We start from the raw sequence: 8703 nt of genomic DNA, 5'->3' as shown, positions 1-8703 counted from the left end.
CCCGATCATGTGATCACTGATTGGCCAATCAGTGATCACATGCAAAGTAGTAAGCAAGATGTCACTTGTGACATCATTGCTTACTACGTGTGAAATCTGTGAATGATCACAGAGGTCACATGGTACAGGGCTATTCATAACAGCCTTGTACCATGTGACAAGGTGTGACCAATCACAACTCACTCAGTATTTCTCAATGGCTACAAGAATGCAGACAGAGAGAAGGAGAAATGATTGCTTTTAGATCCTATATAAGTGTAAAAGCAATCACTGTAGAAAAAAAAAAAAATCTTCCTCACCCCCCACAAGTAGTACAGTGTCACCATGGTGACACTGTACTGCTAGGGTGACAGCATGTAAAAAAAAAAAAAAAGCATAACTAATAATATAAAAAAATAAAATAACAATGTAAAAAATTTTTTTAAAAATTATAATTTTTGGTTATAAACTAATTTGGGTTATTTTTTTTTTTACTAAAAAGATAGCGGAATAAATTTTGGTCAAGATTTATGATGAAATATTATTTATTTGCAAAATTTTATAAGAAAAATACTTTTTTTCAAAATTTTTGGACTTTTTCATTTACATAGCAAAAAAAAATTAAAATCCCAGCGGTGAATAAATACCACCAAAATAAAGCTTTATCTGTCTCAAAAAAATGGTAAAAAATTCATATGGGTACAGTGTGGCATGACCGTGCAATTGTCATTCAAAGTGTGATAGCGCTGAAAGCTGAAAATTGCCCTGGACAGGAAGGGGGTAAAAGTGTCCGGACTGGAAGTGGTTAATTTGTGAACGATTTCCAGTGAGGAGCACTCACAGCACCTTACCTCCTTATACCATCCACCCTAAATCTTCTAAACACCCATGATTTGGTACTGTCCAGAGGGGACTTTCCTGTTAGGGTTGACTGTAAATAGTGTTCTGCTGCTAAAAAATATATCATTAGCTGGCCTAGATGTTGAATGCTCTTTAGTGGTCTGTGAAACATTTAAAAAGTACTAAAAGCCTATTACTCTTGAACGACCAGACCCTCCCGCACAGGTATGAGACAACCCCTCCCTTTTTTTTTTTTATTTTATTTTTTTTCCTACTCTGAGGTTAATCTATAAAAAGTATCATAAATTGATATACACTGCCATTGGTGGTGATATCTATGTCTATCTTTTTTTTCGGGGGGAACCAGAGCATTTAGAAGATTTCTATATGTGTCCCTGATATACTTAGTGTTTGTTTCCCACAGTTTTACACTTTCCTGCTGGTATTGGGTGCATATAGGCTTTTGAAAGTAGTTTAGATAATATTTTTGGTATCCCTCCATTTCTAACGTCAAATTAGGAAACATTCTTTGTTGACATTGGTACCAGGGGCAGACTGACCATTTGGAAACTCGGGCACTGCCCGAGGGCCCGGGGTCAGTAGGGGGCCCCATGAGATGCTCCTGGTACCTTTTTCATAGGCTTTTTTGATTTTAGGCAAGGACACAGGGGCCCCATGAACCCCTATTGCCCAGGGGCCCCATGAGTTGTCAGTCCACCCCTGATTGGTACAACAACTTAATTCAAGATCTGTGAATCATTTTGGCTTTGTTGTACTTGTGTTGGAGAATTAATTGGTTCTCCAACCAGTGTTCTTTCACTTTCTGGTAACCAGTGCAACTGCACTATTTGTAAATAATCCCTAATCTATCAGGCCCTTCCTTACAACAATGTTGACAGTGGGTGGGCGGAGCTGAGAACATAATGTGGTCAACATTTGTTTGTACCTTCATCTTAATGTATATAATACTATACTGAGTTGCGGGATGAGGTTAGAGCAGCAATGGGCAAACTACGGCCCACGGGCCGTATACGGCCCGGCGGACCTTTTAATCCGGCCCGGCGGACCTTTTAATCCGGCCCGCGGAGCGTGATACTGTCAGGATGGCTGTCAGGATGTGTGTAGGCGGGGCAGCGTGACGAACGTGAGGGGAGCTAGGCTCCTCTCACAGTCCGCCCTGAAGACCGGTGTAGCATGAAAATCTATCTCCTATGAGGATCTGTCCCCCTCGACGTATCTGCGCATGTGCCGGAGATCGCCGATCGGCTGCTAATGCCTGAAACTGGCACATGCGCAGATACGTCGAGGGGGACAGATCCTCGTAGGAGACAGATTTTCATGCTACACCGGAACGGCGCGGGAACACGGCGAGAGGAACGCGCGGAGCAAAGGTAAGTGAATTGACACAGGGGGGACTTAATATGGGGAATGAATTACTATAGGGGGGATGAATTACTATAGGGGGGATGAATTACTATGGGGGATGAATTACTATATGGGGGATGAATTACTATGGGGGATGAATTACTATGGGGGATGACTTACTATGGGGGATGAATTACTATATGGGGGATGAATTACTATATGGGGGATTAATTACTATATGGGGGATGACTTACTATGGGGGATGAATTACTATATGGGGGATGAATTACTATGGGGGATGAATTACTATGGGGGATGAATTACTATATGGGGGATGAATTACTATGGGGGATGAATTACTATATGGGGGATTAATTACTATATGGGGGATGAATTACTATGGGGGATGAATTACTATATGGGGGATTAATTACTATATGGGGGATGAATTACTATGGGGGATGAATTACTATATGGGGGATTAATTACTATGCTTACTATGGGGGAATATTACTATACTTACTATGGATGACACATACACATCATTCATCTACTCTTGGTCCGGCCCCCGGGTCCAATATATGAACCCATTGCGGCCCTCAAGTCAAAAAGTTTGCCCACCCCTGGGTTAGAGCCACATTGGTTTCTTGCTGGATGCTCAGCAATAGAGATGTGCTTCCTGACTGCCTCCAAGCACATAAAGAAAATTAAATAGAATACAGATTTGTGCTTTCATTGTAAATTATTGGCCAAAGGCCCAGCGTTGAAGGTTAAAGGTGGAGCTCATTCATGCTCATAGCGGCCATCCATCAGTTCTGGTATATGGCCAAAGGAAAGAAAAATGAGAATATTTCTGGTTCACTAGGAGCTGCATACCCTTAGTTGATCATATTCAAGTAAGACTCCACAAATCGCTATGAACTGTAACATTTTCTATTTGGTTCCCAGTACTGTACCAAGTTAGTGATGGAATTACTACAACGTACAAGTTTATTTTATCATGTTTCCTTTTCTTTCCAACAGGGAGAATGAGACCTCGTTAAAATGTTCATGTGCTGACCTGGAAGTTCAAATGCAGTCCCAAAGAGATACAATGTAAGAATTTTTCTCTTTCTAATGCCAAGCAGTACACAAACCACCTAAGAACCAGTCCAAATTGAGACTTTGGTGGCTTCTTGACTTAAAGTGGTAAACGTTTTTTACCTTAAAGTGGAAGTCCAGTCTAAACCGGGCTAAAATCTCATCTTAAATCCGCTCCCACCCCCCTTCTAAATTCTATACTAACTAGCCTGCAGAAGGAAGATGTCTATACTTACTTATTCTCAGAACGGTCTGGTATAATGATCTCTCCAGTGGCTTCAGGGGAGAGGAGAGAGTGCCAACATCGGCTGCAATGCCTTGGCGGTGGCATCACCCATAGGCTTACTATAGGGCATCCATTGGCCTTTGTCCCTCTTCTTCCTTGAAGCTGAGGCTGGGAGCCGACTATGTGACCAGACCGGAGAATAGGTAAGTAGACACATCTTTACTTTACAGGGTAGTTAACCAATTCAATACCAGGCAATTTTACACCTACCTGCCCAGGCCAGTTTTCACACTTTGAATGACAATTGCGCGGTCATACAACATTGTACCCAAACTAAAATTTTATCATTTTCTTCACACAACTAGAGATTTCTTTTGGTGGTATTTAATCACCACTGGGGTTTTTATTTTTTGCTAAATTAACAAAAAAAGACCGAAAATTTTGAAAAAAAAACCCACTTTTTTCTTTGTTTCTGTTATAAAAGTTTGCAAATAAATAATCGTTCTTCATAAATTTAGGCCGAGATGTATTCTGCTACATGTCTTTGGTGAAAATAACCCAAATTAGGATGTATTATTTAGTTTGTAGGAAAGTTATAGAGTTCACAAACTATGGTATAGATCTGAATATTGATCAATCCTGAAGTACTGACGGCCAATCTAATTTCTTGAGGTCCAAGAATGTCAGAACAGTACAGATATCCCCCAAATTACCCCTTTTTGCAGAGTAGACAGTCCGACGTACTTCATAAGAGGCATGGCGAGTTTTTTGAAGTTGTATTTTTTGTCACAATTTTTCGGAAAATTAAAAAATTAAAAAAATTTAAAAAATTATTTTCATAATTTTATTTTACATGCTGTCACCAGTGCAGTACAGCGTCATCAAAGTAGTACAATGTTACCATAGGAACATTGTACTACTTTAGGGAAGTGATCAGTATTTATTTTTTTTTTCTTTACACAATTTGCTTATAGCAAAGAATTACTACAAGCAAGCATTTACCTGAATGACATCGATTCATTCAGGGTTTTTTTTTTTTTGTGCTTAGCTGTGACCAGGGGCGGACTGACCATTTGGAAACTCGGGCACTGCCCGAGGGCCCGGGGTCAGTAGGGGGCCCCATGAGAAGCCCCTGGTACCTTTTTTCATAGGCTTTTTTGTGTTTGAGCAAGAACACAGGGGCCCCATGGTCCCCTATTGCCAGGGGCCCCATGAGTTGTCAGTCCGCCCCTGCTCTTGAGTTGACTGAAATTATTGTATGCTACCCACATATCTGAAAGGTTAAACCTAGGAACTTTCAGGTAATAAAGTCTAACCCTTTATTACACATGTACTTTCACCTGTGACTATGGCGGACTGTCCACTAAATGTGAATGACTGTAATGTCAAATGACTCCAGATTGTATGTCGATGTGATGTAACTGTTATGCCATTCCCTGAATGACACCACTAAAGTGCAGCAAAACTACGTTTACATTTGAACGTTCCTTCCTCTGGGGATATGGCTGGGAATGTCATGTTGGGCACAAGATGGACGAGGGTTCGGCCTCAGCGAGAGGGACAGTGTTCTAGCAGGACAGGAGCAGAGGAAGGGATTGTGCTCTTGGCGGCAAATCTAGCAAACCACGAAGCCCCTTTTACATACTAATATAACAAACACTACTAAGCCAACAGCTGTGACACCCAAAAACCATTAGCACTTAGCAGAAAGTGAATGAAAAATTTTGGGTGGGATGACCCTTTAAGTGAGTATGGGAGAAATTGTGTATACATTTGTCAAAATGTCCATGATGTACTGTATTTCCAGCAAAGGATTTCTATACCGTGTGGTTACAGTTAATGGTTTATGTGTCCTGTGTTTAGTTTAATTGACCCCTAGAGACTTCAGCTGTATCAGAATCCCATTTATCTGTTCCTAGAGCTGTATGAACAAGGCTTGTAGTTGGGTTCTGTTATCTATCATGAGATCCAAAAACACCGGGGCCTCTAACGATCCACTCAATGCGCTTTCATTAATCCCGCAGTTAGTCTACTTCTAATGATTCCCTCCATTGATGATGTAGGTGCAGAGGCCTGGCCTACTGCAGAGTGGTCACAGATTAATTTCTGTTTAATCTCAAAGGCCCATTTATCCAACAACAGTGGGTCAAGTATGTATTATTACTTCATAACTTGTGTAGTGGCTTAAATCTGGACCCTATTTTAGACCCCATTCACACTTGTGCAACTTGTCATGTGACTTTGGACATCAAAGTTGCATGACATGTCGTAGTCCATGTTTTCCAATGATAACCATTCAAATATGTGCAAATTAAAGCTGCATTGACTTAAAAGTAGTTCATGCACTACTTTGGTCCGACTTTCATGCAACTTGAGGGCCATAAACTTCAATGTAAACCCTCAAAAGTTGCATGAAAGTCGTACCCCATGTTTTCCAATTATAACCATTCATATATGTACATTTTAAAGTTGCATTGACTTCAAAGTAGCTCATGCACTACTTTGATCTGACTGTCATGCAACGTGAAGGTCACTGATGTAAATGTTAACCCTCAAAAGTAGAATGAAAGTCAAACCTGATGTTTTATGTGCAACATTGGGTCCAAATTTGCAGAGGAACAAGTCATATCTAAGTTTCACCCCTGCAGAGGTGTGTCAAACTTGCACCAAAATTGGACTCAAAAGTCGTGCAAATTTGGAGTTCTACGTGTGTGAATGGAGCTATAATGTATCCCCCAAAGGTCCCTCCCCCTTCTTATACCCCTTTTCCTATACATTTACAAATTTCCAATATATGTAGAAAACCAATAAACCCCAGAGTGCCGGTCAAAGCTTCATCGAAATCACCTGGTGATTCCAATCTCGCTGGGTGCTGGCTTCCAAAGGGCCTGTCTCTAGAAGTGCACACCGGAGAGCTACTCAATTCTTTGTGTATCATAAAGGCTTCAGCTTTTCCTTCTCCCAAGCCACATCCTCTAGCACATTTCACCCGGTCATGGTCTAATCAGGGGCGGACTGATCATTTGGAAACTCGGGCACTACCCGAGGGCCAGGGGTCAGTAGGGGGCCCCATGAGATGCCCCTGGGACCATTTTCATAGGCTTTTTTGAGTTTGGGCAAGGACACAGGGGCCCCATGATCCCCTATTGCCCGGAGGCCCCATGAGTTGTCAGTCCGCCCCTGGGTCTAAGTCATAGCGGTCTCTACAACAAAGCCCATGAGTGGGTATAATGCATTATAGGGGTGTGGCTAGAGAGGAGGCAAAACTGAAGCCTTTCTGATACACATAGATTTGGTTCCCTTCTACCTATTTGTTTCCAATATACATTATACTAATATTTCCTGAGGAGTTCCATCCAGTCATGGATTTAGGAGGGTTCTCTTCTTCCAGCCTTTTGTCTTCTCCAGCGTTGGGTGGTGTGAGCACCATTTTCTGCAGCTTTCTCCAGTAGGCCCAGTCTATGTGATGAAGGCAAACAAATGCACACATTTTGCACCTATTATCATAAGACCCTTTATGGCATAAAACCAAATTCCAAAGAACTCATAAAAGTACACAGAAGAGTGAATATAACATAATTCAGAAATTGTGTCCATCCAGGGGCGTAGCTTACGCGTTTCAAAAGTGATGCCCTCTTCATCAGCTAACCTGAACCCACTCACTGGAATCTATATATTGTGTATGCAACATTTGCCCAAAGTACAAGGGCCCACCCCTAACAGAGGAGGGGCCATGTTTCCATGAGGCACTCACTATACATTAACCCCCGCAGAACAGCGATCCTGGACTGATGTGAGTTTATGTGATGATGTACCCCCTGAGGGATGTCTGTGAGACCCTAAGTTCACAGGAAACGGGTTTAATACCACATGGCAGGATAGCAGAGGAGGAGGATGCAGAAGGCCGTGCTGAAGCATGGAAAGTACACGCTTTTTGTCATATATGGGAGTGGCATATTTTTTTAAAAAGGCAAATCCAGAGTTGGGTTTTAAAATGAACCAAAATTTCCTCATGCAAGGAGGCCCCCTCTGTAATCTAAAGCAGCCTTTCTCAGCCTCTGCACCCTGGGGTGCCTTGAGGTTTCCTCAGTGGGCCTTGGCAAAATGTCTAAAAATTTCCCAAAACGTGTATACAAGCCAGCGGGTGGAACAAGCCTGCCTTTTAGTTACACAAAGCCACAGGTCTTCATTGTGCCCTATTATGACCTTCTAGCCGCCGGCATCCTGACAACCAATTACATCAGTTTTTTTTTTTTTTTTTTTTTAAGTCCGCAAACGTGCAACTATAACGTAAAAACCCGTAAGTGTCCGCAAAAAAGTGCAAGTGCAAGAACACACACACGAAAAACGTGCACTTAGGGGTGTGTTTGTCCTACCCCCGAAAGGGTTGGACCGTTCACCCGATCCCCCGGGGCACGAAGCTCCTGACAGGGACAAGGTTCCCATTTGGTCCTCCTGGCCAAAAGGCCTGGTGGACCACCGTTCCTTATGCCCAGCCGAAGCCGGACATCCAGTACTAGGCAAGGGGGTTCTCCCGAAGAGAAAACCCCCTAGGGATCAGGGGAGGAAGGAACCGTATGGCCACACATCCTCCCCCTAGACTTCAGGTAAGGCCCGAGGACCCACACCCTCCATCCGTGAAAAACACACACATAAGAACAGAAAAAGTGACAAAACGTGGGAGTGGTTTAAATAAATAGAATAAAATAAAAAAGTGGTACCGTGCCTAATAGTGCACAGACCAGGCCCTGAGGCCTGTAGCAAAAATTGCCCTGGACTTAGCCAAAAGACCTGGTCCTTAGGGCGCTGTGCAAAAAGAAGTGAAAAACAGTGGCCATGTGTCATCTTCACACCGTGGGGTCCCACACCCAAGTGTTACTAGTGACACCCCTGAGAGCGTCTTCCCCAGGGGGCACTGAGTTTGCGGACTTTTTGCGTCCCCAGCCCCAGGCCAGACCAAGGTAGCCCGTTCAAATCAGGAGGTACTGGGTCTTTCCGGTCTCCCCAGAGGAATTACTCCCAAGGCCCCAGAACGAATCATGGCGCTCCCTGGTTTCTGTCCCTCCGGTACTAGCCTTCCGGACCCCCATCATACCAGTGAGGGTACTATACAACAACCATCCCCGTAAACTAGAATGGTCGGGAGCACCCCCACTGGACACTGATAAGAACAGATACTACACTTGATCTTAGCCAAAAGGCCGAGAAGCGAC

General features: G+C 43.0%; 1 pseudogene; it reads right to left on the bottom strand.

Annotated features, from left to right (window-relative positions):
- Positions 1 to 8588: 8588 nt before the first annotated feature.
- LOC149444257 (U2 spliceosomal RNA) lies at positions 8589 to 8703 on the bottom strand (annotated as a pseudogene).

This window comes from Staurois parvus, unplaced genomic scaffold (assembly GCF_062004578.1).
Source record: "Staurois parvus isolate SC_StPar_1 unplaced genomic scaffold, SC_StPar_1.0 ptg000795l, whole genome shotgun sequence".
Classification (NCBI taxonomy): Eukaryota; Metazoa; Chordata; class Amphibia; order Anura; family Ranidae; genus Staurois; species Staurois parvus.
This window is presented reverse-complemented; position numbering and strand designations above follow the sequence as displayed.